Below are 14972 nucleotides of genomic sequence, written 5' to 3' on the forward strand. Positions count from 1 at the left end.
ATGGCTACAGTCCATACAAATACTTTCAGAAACGACTTCCTGACACTCAAATCTATACTCGATGTTAACAAATTTCTCTTCTTCAGAAACGCTTTCCTTGCCATTGCCAGTCTACATTTTATATCCTCTGTACTTCGACCATCATCAGATATTTTGCTCCCCAAATAGCAAAACTCCTTTACTACTTTAAGTGTCTCATTTCCTAACCTAATTCCCTCAGAATCACCCGACTTAATTCGACTACATTCCATTATCCTCGTTTTGCTTTTGTTGATGTTCATCTTATATCCTCCTTTCAAGAAACTGTCCATTCCGTTGAACTGCTCTTCCAAGTCCTTTGCTGTCTCTGACAGAATTACAATGTCATCGGCGAACCTCAAAGTTTTTATTTCTTCTCCATGGACTTTAATACCTACTCCGAATTTTTCTTTTGTTTCCTTTACTACTTGCTCAATATACAGATTGAATAACATCGGGGAAAGGCTACAACCCTGTCTCACTCCCTTCCCAACCACTGCTTCCCTTTCCTGCCCCTTGACTCTTGTAACTGCCATCTGGTTTCTGTACAAATTGTAAATAGCCTTTGGCTCCCTGTATTTTACCCCTGCCATCTTTAGGATTTGAAAGAGAGTATTCCAGTCAACATGGTCAAAAGCTTTCTGTAAGTCTACAAATGCTAGAAATGTAGGTTTGCCTTTCCTTAATCTATTTTCTAAGGTAAGTCGTAGGGTCAGTATTACCTCACGTGTTCCAACATTTCTCCGGAATCCAAACTGGTGGTGGTAGTTAGTGTTTAACGTCCCGTCGACAACGAGGTCATTAGAGACGGAGCGCAAGCTCGGGTTAGGGAAGGATTGGGAAGGAAATCGGCCGTGCCCTTTCAAAGGAACCATCCCGGCATTTGCCTGGAACGATTTAGGGAAATCACGGAAAACCTAAATCAGGATGGCCGGAGACGGGATTGAACCGTCGTCCTCCCGAATGCGAGTCCAGTGTGCTAACCACTGCGCCACCTCGCTCGGTCGGAATCCAAACTGATCCTCGCTGAGGTCGGCGTCTACCAGTTTTTCCAATCCTCTGTAAAGAATTCGAGTTAGTATTTTGCAGCTGAGACTTATTAAACTGATAGTTCGGTAATATTCACACCTGTCAACACCTGTTTTCTTTCGGATTTGAATTATTATACTCTTCTTGAAGTCTGAGGGTATTTCACCTGTCTCATACATCTTGCTCACCAGATGGTAGAGTTTTGTCAGGACTGGTTCTCCCAAGGCCGTCAGTAGTTCCAATGGAATGTTGTCTACTCCCGGGGCCTTGTTTCGACTCAGGTCTTTCAGTGCTCTGTCAAACTCTTCACGCAGTATCATATCTCCTATTTCATCTTCCTCTGCATCCTCTTCCATTTCCATAATATTGTCCTCAAGTACATCGCCCTTGTATAGACTATATACTTCCACCTTTCTGCTTTCCCTTCTTTGCTTAGAACTGGGTATCCATCTGAGCTCTTGATATTCATACAAGTGGCTCTCTTTTCTCTAAAGGTCTCTTTAATTTTCCTGTAGGCAGTATCTATCTTACCCCTAGTGAGACAAGCCTCTACATCCTTACATTTGTCCTCTAGCCATCCCTGCTTAGCCATTTCGCACTTCCTGTCGATCTCATTTTTGAGACGTTTGTATTCCTTTTTGCCTGCTTCGTTTACCGCGTTTTTTATATTTTCTCCTTTCATCAATTAAATTCAATATTTCTTCTGTTACCTAAGGATTTCTACTAGCCCTCGTCTTTTTACCTACTTGATCCTCTGCTGCCTTCACTACTTCATCCCTCAAAGCTACTCATTCTTCTTCTACTGTATTTCTTTCCCCCATTCCTGTTAATTGTTCCCTTATGCTCTCCCTGAAACTCTGAACAACCTCTGGTTTAGTCAGATTATCCAGGTCCCATTTCCTTAAATTCCCACCTTTTTGCAGTTTCTTCAATTTTAATCTACAGTTCATAACCAATAGATTGTGGTCAGAGTCCACATCTGCCCCTGGAAATGTCTTACAATTTAAAACTGGTTCCTAAATCTCTGTCTTACCATTATATAATCTATCTGATACCTTCTAGTATCTCCAGGATTCTTCCATGTATACAACCTTCTTTTATGATTCTTTAACCAAGTGTTAGCTATGATTAAGTTATGCTCTGTGCAAAATTCTACCAGACGGCTTGCTCTTTCATTTCTCTCCCCCAATCCATATTCACCCACTATGTTTCCTTCTCTCCCTTTTCCTACTCTCGAATTCCAGTCACCCATGACTATTAAATTTTCGTCTCCCTTCATTGCCTGAATAATTTCTTTTATCTCATCACACATTTCATCAATTTCTTCGTCATCTGCAGAGCTAGTTGGCATATAAACTTGTACTACTGTAGTAGGCATGGGGTTCGTGTCTATCTTGGCCACAATAATGCGTTCACTATGCTGTTGGTAGTAGTTTACCCGCACTCCTATTTTTTTATTCATTATTAAACCTACTCCTGCATTACCCCTATTTGATTTTGTATTTATAACCCTGTGATCACCTGACCAAAAGTCTTGTTCCTCCTGCCACCGAACTTCACTAATTCCCACTATATCTGACTTCAACCTATCCATTTCCCTTTTAAAATTTTTTAACCTACCTGCCCTATTGAGGGATCTGACATTCCACGCTCCGATCCGTAGAACGCCAGTTTTCTTTCTGCTGATAACGACGTCCTCCTGAGTAGTCCCCGCCCGGAGATATGAATGGGGGACTATTTTACCTCCGGAGTATTTTACCCAAGAGGACGCCATCATCATTTAACCATACAGTAAAGCTGCATGCCCACGGGAAAAATTACGGCTGTAGTTTCCCCTTGCTTTCAGCCGTTCGCAGTACCAGCACAGCAAGGCCGTTTTGGTTAGTGTTGCAAGGCCAGATCAGTCAATCATCCAGACTGTTGCCCCTGCAACTACTGAAAAGGCTGCTGCCCCTCTTCAGGAACCACATATTTGTCTGGCCTCTCAACAGATACCCCTCCGTTGTGGTTGCACCTACGGTACGGCCATCTGTATTGCTGAGGCACGCAAGCCTGCCCACCAACGGCAAGGTCCATGGTTCATGGGGGAAGTGTATGGTGGTACAACATGCAATATGTGGTTTTCATGAGCAATAAAAAGGGCGGAAATGATGTTTATGTTGACCTATATTCCAATTTTCTGTACAGATTCCGGAACTCTCGGAACCGAGGTGATGTAAAACTTTTTTTGATGTGTGTATATGTGGCGCAACGGACGGCCAAGGGAGCACCTGCTGCCATCTGCCCTATGCACACGGTAGCCGTCTCTAAACGGCTGCTTTCTCGGACGTACAATATTTAATACCAATGTTATGAATCAACTTAGAATCTTCGTAATTTTTGCATGTATGTAGGTAAGTTGGTTAAAATCACAGAAAAAGCTGCATTAAAACTTTGCCTTCTAGAAATTTTAGAACGGAACTGACAGTAGAACATGACCTCTGAACTACAACTGTAAGAGACCTTGTATTGGTTGTTATTGACATCAAGGTCCTAAAACTTGTTGTAGCTGTACTATTTAATATGTTCCATCACGTGCTGTAACAAAAACTTTATAGCATTAATATAACAGACACTTAATCTATTACAAATACGGACGTTTCTGTCTCAAATTTAGTTGTCGATAAATTACTCGAGAACTATTAGAGGTAGCTTAATGTGGTCACGTAGTTATTATTTTTATGTTGAACTGAAGCGTCATACAAATTTCACATTTCTAAGTCCGTTAATTAGTGCCTTGAATTTTTCTTAAAAACGTGAATTCTGACCAAAATATAGCTTTAATAGCGTTGATACTTGTACCAGTTAATTTTGACATGCATCATCACATTATGACCATTTTTGGCTTCCTAGCTTTATTATTTAGCGTCACTTATTTTTTTCTTAAATCGAGGTATTTGGGTAAAAATATTGACCTAATCAGTCTGAGACTTACCAGTTTCTACATTATTGTACTAGAGCATATGTTGACGAAGTTTGGAAAAGCAACTTTAACTTTTAATGTCATTCTTAATTATGGTGAAATACTTCTGTGTCACGCACAGACACGTTATGGTGACGTGGGCCTATTATGAGTGAACTGGGGTAAGTCCCGGCACACTCTATCGCCTCCGTATCTCTCAAACGATGTAGTGCTTGTTTCGTCACACATGGCTAGTTAATTTCAGTTACTTTTTATCACACATAATTACGAGATAATTACCATTTTCCATCACTGCTATTAAAATAAGAAAACAGTGGTCCACTCATTATATTAACAAATATCCTCAAGGTCGTCATTCCTATATTTTAGTTACTGCTAATGGAATTCAACAAATTTAGGGGTACATTGTAGGCGGTAAGTACACTCACGTTCAGATAAAACAGAACACCTTGAACGACTAGAGCTAGGGCGTTCATATTCACAGGACAAATATATTAGTATGTTCTGCAGACATGATTAGCATTTCAGTCACCTCGGTTCAGCGTCTGTTCTGTTACCTAGTAGGCACATGGGCCTTGGTAACTTGTGCCATGGCGTCGACGCTTATAAGGTGCGAATGGCGTCCTGCGGTACAGCCAACCATACAGCATTCATCTGGTTCCAAAGTTCGTCTGTGGTTGTTGGCATTGGGTCACAGTACTGCACCCGTCATTACACCATATCCCACACAATTTCGATTGACAATAAGTCTGAGGATCTGGCGGGCCAGGGCAAAAGGATGACGTCCTGTGACACCAAGAAGGCACGTGTTCATGCAGCAACATGTGGTCGTCAATTGTCTTGCTGAAAAATGACGTTTGGGGTGTTGTTCAGAAAGGGTATGGCTACGGGTCCCAGGATATCATTCACGTCGGTCACACTGATCACAGTGCCGTAAACATGCACCAACCGTGATTTGTGATTGAACCCAATTGCGCCACACACCGTAAGGTCTTGAATTGGCGCTGTATGTCATCTGCGAATGCAGTCACTGTGACAACGCTCCCCCTGTCTGCGGCGAACAAAAATGCGGCCATCATTTTCAAACAAACGTAATCTGAATTCGTCCGAAATGCCACTCCTGCCCCAGTGACGTCGTTCCTTACACTATTGCGTCCAGCATGTTTCTGCACATTCGTCAAAGATAGACGAAGAAGTGGACGACGTGCACGTAACCCATGCCGTAATAAACAGCGACTGACTGTCGCCCCTGATAGCGTACGACTGTTACACTGCTCCACCGTTGCGCTAAAGCCGAGGAGGAAGCAGATCTGTCCTGCAGTGCCATTCGGATGAGGTGTTGATCTTCTCGAGGGGGTGGGCTGTGTGGTGCTACCCGACCCATCTCGTCGTGTTCTACGGTCTTCCGCGAACCATTCGAGACACACCCTTGGCGCTCCCGAAACACTTCGTCTCACACTAACAGCAATTTCCCGGATGGATGCATCATATTCTCTCATACCAATAATGCGCCCTGTTTAAAACTCAATGATCTGACGATACGGTCCGCGCATATATCTGCGAGTCATCTTGCAGGTTTGCTCAAGTCACACTGACCCATTACCTTCGGGTTACAATGACAATGAGAGCCGCACGTGCATTTTACCGGTAGGTGGTGTTGCACCGCGATATCGATGTTGACCTTGAAACCGGAGGGTGACATGATTCAAATGCTAATCATTTCCGCAGAACACACTAAGGTATATGTCTTGTGAATATGAACGTCCTAAAGATAGAATTAAGCCCTGAGGAAGAATTAGCTTTTCACTCAACTGAAGATTGATAGATTTGTTGGAAAGTGGTTATGGAAGGTGGTTTAAAATACCGAGAAAACTCAATTACTAGAAAGTGCCCATTATACTCCACAATCTTAACAGTCACGGTGTCTATGACGTAATCACAAACACATGGGAACAAAAGGAAACTGATAATGACAGAGAAATTAAACTAAACCCATACCCTGATTCTCTAATCCAATATAAAGAAATGTAAATCGTTTACAAAGAGTACTGCAGTAATGGGCCAAGAGAAGAGATGTAGTTTAATTTTCAGATTTATTGATTCCCTAAACTCTTTGACATGCTCCCTTACATGAAACCTAAGAACTCAAGATAATTTTGGTATATTTTCCCAATGTTCATAATCAACCAGAATAGCATTTTTCCATATGGATATCTATGCAATGAATCATTTCTGGACAGTCACTTATAACAAACTGAAAAGTTTAAAGCTATGTTAACTGGAGGAACTATAACAGAAGCCAATTACCAAAGAGCATGCAGTGTATTCAATTGTAAGACACTCGGAGAGTATTACGACTTATATTTGAAAATTAATGTGCTACTGCTTGCCGATGTGTTCCAAAACTTCCACTGTCTATGTCTTCAAACATTTAAACTGGATCCTCTTAATTACATTACTTCTCCTGGCTTGGCGAGGGATCCTGTACTGAAAATTAGGAAAAAGAAACGGCAGCTTATAACCAACATCGAACTACTCCTGTTGGTTGAAAGGGGCATTAGAGGCAGTATTGTCCATTGTCCTTCTAGACATGGCCTTGTCAACAACGATTCCTGAGCAATTAAGATGCAAAATTGACGAATCTCAATAATTTATATATATGTATACAGCTGGTCGATGTTGCAGTTTCTCCTAGAGACTAATTTTGAATGGCCTCCTCTAGAGGGTGTTGAAGCATTAATTATGATGGAAAACGATCAGACGATTTCAAAGTAGGGTATATTTTGCAAGTGGATCTGGAGTACCCTCAGAGTATTCATAATATTTATTAGGACTTGCCGTTATTTCGGTAAAAGTGTGTGAAGCCATGACTAATAAAGAGATACTTTTTTTTCATTTCTTGTACTACCTTGTACTTCATAGATCTATTTCTGATGACAGAATATTTTTCGTTTGGTTATATACCGCACTGTAGAAAATGAAGTGTGTGTGACTATGTTTACAGTGCTATTTTCTATACGAAATCCTTATGTAAAGACTAGGATTTTTTCTGATGATCTTTCAGGTAGTTTTATTAAATGTATTGTAGGAAACAGAAATCAATAAGCGTAAGTGTTGCAAGAACTGTGGAGCGTGAGATGTATCGATAGTTGTCGGGTCGAAAAGTGATGCAGACAGTCGCTGATAGCGCGTGAACGTAGCGGTACGGACGCAAGTACTGTGTGTAGTAATGGTGTGCGTTTAACGCGATTTTAATAACAGACTTTCTTGTGTTAGACCGGTTTGAAATATGACTTTATGTAGGATATAACGCAAACGCTGTTGGTTTTTGCAGATTGTGGCAGTAACAATGCACTCGTGACAAACAGTACTGTCTTCGGTTTAGAATTGAGCTGCGTTAAACAAACTGTGAATTTAATATTGCTCATTTTCTTGATTACGATATATGACTATGCTAAAACACTAACAGCCAATGTGGAAACTGTGAACTGTGTTGTTACGTAACTGACTGTTTTTCGCAGTAACAGTGTTATCGTGAACCATCGATATTAACCGCAGATGGACTGTCTAAGTTCGCAATTGGCAAATTACAGCAAATGGAATGTTAATTTCCCGAGCCGTTCTAAGCGCTACAGTCTGGAACCGCGTAACCGCTGCGGTCGCAGGTTCGAATCCTGCCTCGGGCATGGATGTGTGTGATGTCCTTAGGTTAGTTAGGTTTAAGTAGTTCTAAGTTCTAGGGGACTGATGAGCTCATAAGTTAAGTCCCATAGCGCTCAGAGCCATTTGAACCATTTGAATGTTGATTTCATTACGTCATGTGGACTGTGCCAAACTATCGTGTGTGAAAGTTGCAGTTGAATTAATAAGACCTTCAGCTGCTGAATAAACAGTTACTTTGTTCCAGCCCACGACAAATGGATGCTACGCAACTTATTACCACCGCCAGCTGAAACAGGATGTAAGATAAAGAGGATATATTAATACCAAGGACACGACTGGATGAACTTACAGGATTCATATCAGCAACTTCAAACTGCTTTTACCGCCGTCGTCACTTCGCGCCGACCCAGAACAGATAAGACTCACAACCATTCCTCTCTTCGAGAAACACAATTTTACCCAATTTAATTTCTTTCTGCTTTGTAATACACTGTCTCTTAATGTTTCTCTCTATAAATAAAAGTAGTGTATTGTAAAAGACTGTTCACCTTCAGTGATTGTTGACCTCACGAGTAACTGTAGTTATTACAACCATTTATTTGTTTTTGCTTTTCAGTGTATTTGTACTAGTCGTGGCACGTGTTGTATGTGACTTTTGGAAGGGTGTGCTTCGACGTGTATATAAAGTACTTTAGACAGAAAAATTTATGTATTGTACTGTGAAATGTGGCCAAACGTGTAAGTTTAGACAGCCGCCATTGACGTTATTTACACTAACCAATTACAAAGTAGTAGCTTATTCGCCATTGGTTCAAGTTGGTATATTAGAGGGAACTTTGAATCTGGCAGCTGTCAAAGTACGCGATCTTTGTTTACATGTCACTTAACGTCATATTTCCACTCATTCATGTTTAGATCCAAATTTATCGGGGATTAACTGTTACTAGTAAGCAAAATTAAAGTGTACTGTGTCATTATTTATCAAATTAGCTTCAGAGTGACTTACTGTTTTCAACTATCAAAGGATTTTATTATCAGAATTTTAACAGGATTTGGAAACTTCTCATGCAAAGGTTTGCTTTTGAAGTTTCCAGAAGTAAAACAGGCTCTTGTGTTTTATACAATATTACTTTACTTCATGCAGTTTTTCTTTCAACATTTTCTGATTACAAATTCACAGTCATAGTAAATCTCCAGAAATCGTTTAATTCACAAATGTCGACCGTATAGTGACAGGACTGCATTATGTGGATGCTGCCTGTTCGAATCTGCAAAATTCGGATCGAAGTTTCGAAATTTTGGCAATTGGTGTTATTTGTTTGGTGTTGATGTTTATACAGCAAATACAAAAAGATGACTACCAAAAAGGATAAATGGGTAGCCAGTTTTAAGGTGTGGAGTAATGAGCAAAGGGAATATAAAGAACATGAACCTGCTATGGAAAAGATGGAAAAAGATATAGTAACTAAGACAGAACCAGGCGTTGAGACAGAAATGGGGAGAAAGTACAAAAAGAAAGTACATTTTCTGTACTGTTAACGGAAATGAAAGATGTAAAAGAAGGATTGGGCAGAAAGTTGGAAGCTGTTACTAGGTACTTAGAAACAGTTAATAAATCTCAAAAGGATATGGGAGAAGAACTGAGGAATTTAGATATGATATTTGAACAAAGGTTTAAGGATTCTGAAAGGGAACTAGGTGATGGGATAAGAAAAGATTGATGACATAAAGTAAAATGTAGGCTAAGATTTTGACAAATTTAAAGATGATGTTAAAAAGACATTTAAAGAAACAGAATTCGAGTTGGTAGAAAAGGAAAAGAGATTCAGGAAGGAGGTCAATTCAAGGGTGCTTTGCTTGGATAAAAATACTGTAGCACAAGCTGAAGTGTGTGATAAGAGAATGAGAGAAGTGAAAGAGTATTTTGATAGAACGTTGCAGGAACATAGCAAGAAAACTCAAGCAGGAGTGGAAGAAATCATAGGATCCACTTTTGTGATTGAGAAAAGAGTAGAGGCTTTGGAAATAATGGTAGAGGATAGGAATTGCACAGCTCCATCTGTGTTCGTACATAGTGTTTGATCCTAAAGGCAGTGTCCATCCAGTCGCTTTTGTGAATAGTTTAAGAAGTCAGTTTACTGTAGAGTGGATTGAGAAAGATAAATTAAGGAGGGCCAGTGCTTGTTTGAAGGTGAGAGGTTTTTTTGTTACCTTTCCTAGCAGAGTGCTGGTCTGAGGAGAAACAGACTGATGTCACAGAGGCATTTAAGAAAGCACCGTGGTATAATAACCAAAATAGGGAGAGTATGAGAGAATATTTTAAGAGATGGATCAATAGGTTGAAACATTTGGATAGTACATGGAGTGATCGAGATACAATAGAGGTATTGATGGAGAAGTTGCCTCCTAATAGGAGATGTGGATTAATTGAGCATCATAATAATCTGAAAGATTTTCTGAATAGGGTGAGAGATGTAGATAGATGGCAGACAAATTGTTCATTTAATGAAAATAGAGATTCTTGGAGGTTCCAAGAGAACAAGGAACAGAGCAACAGAGTGAATCAAATAAATGTGAGAGGTAGAGGAGAAAGAGGTCGAGGAAATTTTGGTGGTAATAATATACGTTATGAGAGGAGAGGAAGTTTTAATATGGGAAACGGTACCCTGCAAAAATGAGGTCCCATGCTGGGGCAGGTATAGTAATGCTAATCATGGTGATAGGGTTTGTGAAAGTCAGAGTTTGGTGACTGTAGTAATTATGCCCGACGTTCAGTGTGGTAATAATGTAGAATCAGTGGTTGATGTATGTAGGCGTTTTCCCATGTGTATGATGATGTTTGTTAAAGAATATGAAAGAGAGCAAGTAGACAAGAAGAAGGAGAATAAAGTCATACAATTGGAAAGTAGTGGAAGTGAGGAGGAAGAAACAAGCAGTGAGAGTAGTGATAGTGAGGAGGGAGAAGATGAGGTACAGGAGGATACATTTCTTTTGAAAAGTAATTTGCATAAGAGTCACGAGTGACAGAAAGGGCCAATTTCTGAGATTATTGATGGAGAGCCTTCTACCAATTCCTTGGATCATGGTAGAGATACTATTGAGGAGGAGAAAGTTCATGGGCCGGCTGGAATGGCCGAGCGGTTCTAGGCGCTACAGTCTGAAGCCGCACGACCACTACGGTCGCAGGTTCGAATCCTGCCTTGGGCATGGATGTGTGTGATGTACTTAGGTTGGTTGGGTTTCAGTAGTTCTAAGTTCTATGGGACTGATGACCTCAGAAGTTAAGTCCCATAGTGCTCAGAGCCATTTGAACCACTTGAAAGTTCATGTGTTTATTATTGGCAAAGGTAAGGGTGTGGGAACTTGTAGCGAGGAGGAAATGAGTTCATGTACAATCAGAAGGGAATCAAAAGAAGAAGACAGCTTAGAGATGAGTTATAGAAAGTGGGAATATGACAATACTGAAAGAGATTTGTTACATGAGGATGAAGATGTGAAGGATATTAAAGCAGGACAAAAACTTTTGTGCAAATAAAAGCCTATGGTAGAGAGCAAAAGGCTATTTTGGACACAGGGAATGAAATAAGTGCTGTAGCCGAGGTATTATATAATTCTAGAAAGGGAGGTAATGAGGTAATGGACATACCTGTGTTGGGGTTGAAATGTAATGGGTGCTATGGGCAAATTGAACAAAGCTGTCAAGTGACAGATCATTTTAGACTCTGAACTTGTGGGCGTAATCTTAGTATTACATTTTTTGTAGTTTTTTGGGCTCAGTGCGAAAATTATCCTGGGTATGGACTGGTTGAAAGAGTGTAAAGCAGCAGTAAATTGCGGGGACAGTTTTATTACTTTCATAGTGAAGAATCAGAAACAAGTGTGAATTTTGATGGAATGATAGTGGATAGCAATGATTTAATTGATCAGTTAAAAATGAGACTGATGACAGTAGGAGTTGATATGAGAGATTTAGAATTGAACTTGGATTATGGGGATAGCAGAGAGCAAAGAGGAGTACTAGAAGAACTGAAGAACCAAATGGACAAGGTAGAGGGTTAAGTAAGCAGCAGAAAGAAGAGTTAAGGGAAGTCTTTTGGGGAAATAGAGAGGTATTTTCGGACAGACCTGGTAAAGTTAAGAAGTTTGAATGTAAACCAGATGTGAAGCCACATGAACCTTTTTGCAAGAAAAACTTTTTCTGAACCATTTGCTTTGAGGGAACCTGTACATAAAGAAAGTGAGAGGATGGTAGACTATAGGATTATGGAAAGGAGTAAGAGTGACTACAATAGTCCCTTAATAGTTGTGGGTACGAAATAGGGCAGTGTAAGGGTGGTCATTGATGCTTTGGGCACAGTAGTTAGTCGAGAGACCAATCGCCCAGAGAATATGGATGGGATATTGCGAAACCATTGTAAAATGAACTACATGACTAGCCTTGATCTCACGGCCAGGTACTGGCATTTCCTGCTTGTGGAGGAGTATAGGAAGTATACGGCATTTCTGGTAAATGGGAAATGTTACCACTATACTGCAGTACCATTCGCTTTGAATATTAGTGTGTCATTGTTCATTTGGGCACTAGTCCAGGTCTTAGGACCAGAATTGAGTTCTATAATAACTTTACACATAGACGATTTGTTAGTTACTACTGACTCGTGGGAAGAACACTGTAGTTTATTGAATGATGCATTTCAGGCTTTGAGAGAGGGGGCATGACCCTTAGACTTACGAAATGCGAGTTTGGGAGAAAGGAAATAAAGTTCCTACGTAGAATCTTGTCCACTACAGGTATCAGAGTTGACCCTGAAAAGATCACAGCTATTATGGAATGTCCATTTCCGAAGAATTGGAAACAATTGAAATTCTTTCTCGGTTTGTGTAATTTTTATAGAAATTTTGAATTACGACAAGTATTTAACAATCCATGTTTGAATAAGTTATTAAGTCCTAAAGTGCTGTTTGTTTGGACCAGTGAGTGTCAGGAAGCTTGTAACCAGCTAAAGGAAGCTTCAAAAGCATATAGAATTTTGCATCATCATGACCTTCTTGTTTGGGAACTGAATGTGGTGGGTATGGTATTGGAGTATAATTGTTTCAGGATTTTGGAGAAAGTGGGAAGGAAGATCATGTAACAATTGCATTTTCGGGCAGGTCATTAACTAAGTATAAAAAAATTATAGTGTGACAGAAAAAGAGGCTTTGGCAATAATTTGGGGGTTTAAAAAGTTTGGGGATTATATGTGATGAAATGAAACCATTGTATATACTGATCATAAGACTTTGATATTTTTGAAGAAGTTTAGGTTGATGCATACTAGGTTGACAAGGTGGATAGTATGCTAAGGGTACTTTGTCCATATTACCTTTAGGGGAAAATGGGAAAATAAGACAAGAGATAGATGAGAACATGTGATATTATTTTATATTAAAGGGGTTCAAGGAGAAAAGAAAAAAGGTGATCGGTGGGATCTTGTTTAGGTAAACTAATGAAAATTCAGAGGAATAGAAGGTGTGTTGGCCCAGTGAGTACATAAATGATATAATTGACTATATTCATCTAAGTTTTGGGCATATGGGTGCAAGGAAGTCTATACAGAAAATAACCAGATTAAGAAGAGCGAAAAGTATCATAGAGTCAAGGTTACACATCAGATGTGCTGGCTTCCTATGCAAAATGTAAAACCTAATGATTTCATGGAATTATTAGCTGTGGATTTCTATGGACCTTTTCCAAAGACGAGAGGAGGTTTTACACATATTTTTGTAGTATTGGAAGTATTTTCTAAATTCAGGCATTACAAGGTATGGTAATAAACACTTTCGTGAGCGACGAGATAGGCAGCCAAAAGTTGCATTCACTTCCTCTTTGTGTAAAGCAACTACTAAGGCGATTCTGACTAAACTTGAAATGGACTGTTTTATAAAATATGGTAAACTGAAGGCAGTACTTTCTGAAAACGGATCCTAGTTTACTGGTTAGCATTGGAAGAAAGGTATTACTGACCAGGGAATAGCAGTGATATATACGTCGACTTACCACCCGGAAGGAAATCCGGCAGCGTGTACTATGAGGGAAATTGGAAGGTTATGCTGCATGTATTGTAGTAATAACCATAGTTCATGTGGAGATATTGTGGAAAATATTGAGGATGTAATGAACACCATACCTCATGATGTAACTGGGTTGACCCCATATGACATTATGAAGGGAGAGAGATCCTTGAGTTTTATATAGGAGAAGTTGTCGTTTCCCGCCAGGGATAAGTTGGAATAGAAGACTGAGAGAATTAGTGGAAAAGAGGTTAGAGGAGAGAATGAGACGGCATGATGAAAAGATAAGGAATGTCGAGATCAAGGTAGGAGACTTAGTGTTAGTGAAGACTTACGAGAAATCTAAGGAGATTAACAATAAGATATCAAAGTTTTTATGTGTATAAAGGTACGTTTGAGGTTGTGGATGTACCTCATCCAAATGGATATTATCTGGTGTGTCCAAAGTCAAGGAAGGAGTTTGGTCTGAAGAATGTAGTAGATTTGAAACCATATAGACCCAGAGTGTAAGAACTCAGGGGATTCACTACACTTCAGTGAATATGTGCCGTAGCGTGCACAGGGCTCCAAACTGTAGGAGTGCTATTTCTTCTTTAGTTTTCTGCACTGCTGCCTACTCTTTTACTATTCTTTATATCTTTCAAAACAACAATGAGTCAAATTAATCTGATATGACAAGTTTCACCTGAAAGTGACAGTTTTCATGATGATGAATTAGAGATAGAAGTGTGCTTAGGAATCAACGAGTAGAGGAAAATTATTTGGGAGCGCCTTATTGGGAAATGGTAGTGGAACGATGTAGGGATATTTCTGGTTCAAAGCGTACAGTTTATACAGGAATAACAAGGAATTTTAGGTATTTGTTTCTGTGTAGTAGAATTAATGATTGAAGATATGAAGGAGTCACTGATATATAATAAGTATGGATTGGAGAGTAATTAAGAAGTATTGTTGTTTTGCTGATGTGGGTGAATAAAATTTTAAGGTGTGAGGGCTGAAAGAAGTCAGTAATTTTGATGAACGGTGGTAAGGAAAAATATATATTACATAATTGGTGAAATGAAGAAGAAATAAATAGGAATAATAAATAGGTAACGAGGAATAAGTGAAGTAAGATGAGAAGTAACAACGTGAAAAGTAGTAAGAGTATTAGATTAAAATGAGTTGAGGTATAGTGTATAATTTTGCTTCGAAAGACAAGAAGGTAAAATGGATGAATGGGTAGTTGTAGGTATTACTCAGCATC

This window comes from Schistocerca cancellata, chromosome 4 (genome assembly GCF_023864275.1).
Source record: "Schistocerca cancellata isolate TAMUIC-IGC-003103 chromosome 4, iqSchCanc2.1, whole genome shotgun sequence".
In the NCBI taxonomy this organism is placed as follows: Eukaryota; Metazoa; Arthropoda; class Insecta; order Orthoptera; family Acrididae; genus Schistocerca; species Schistocerca cancellata.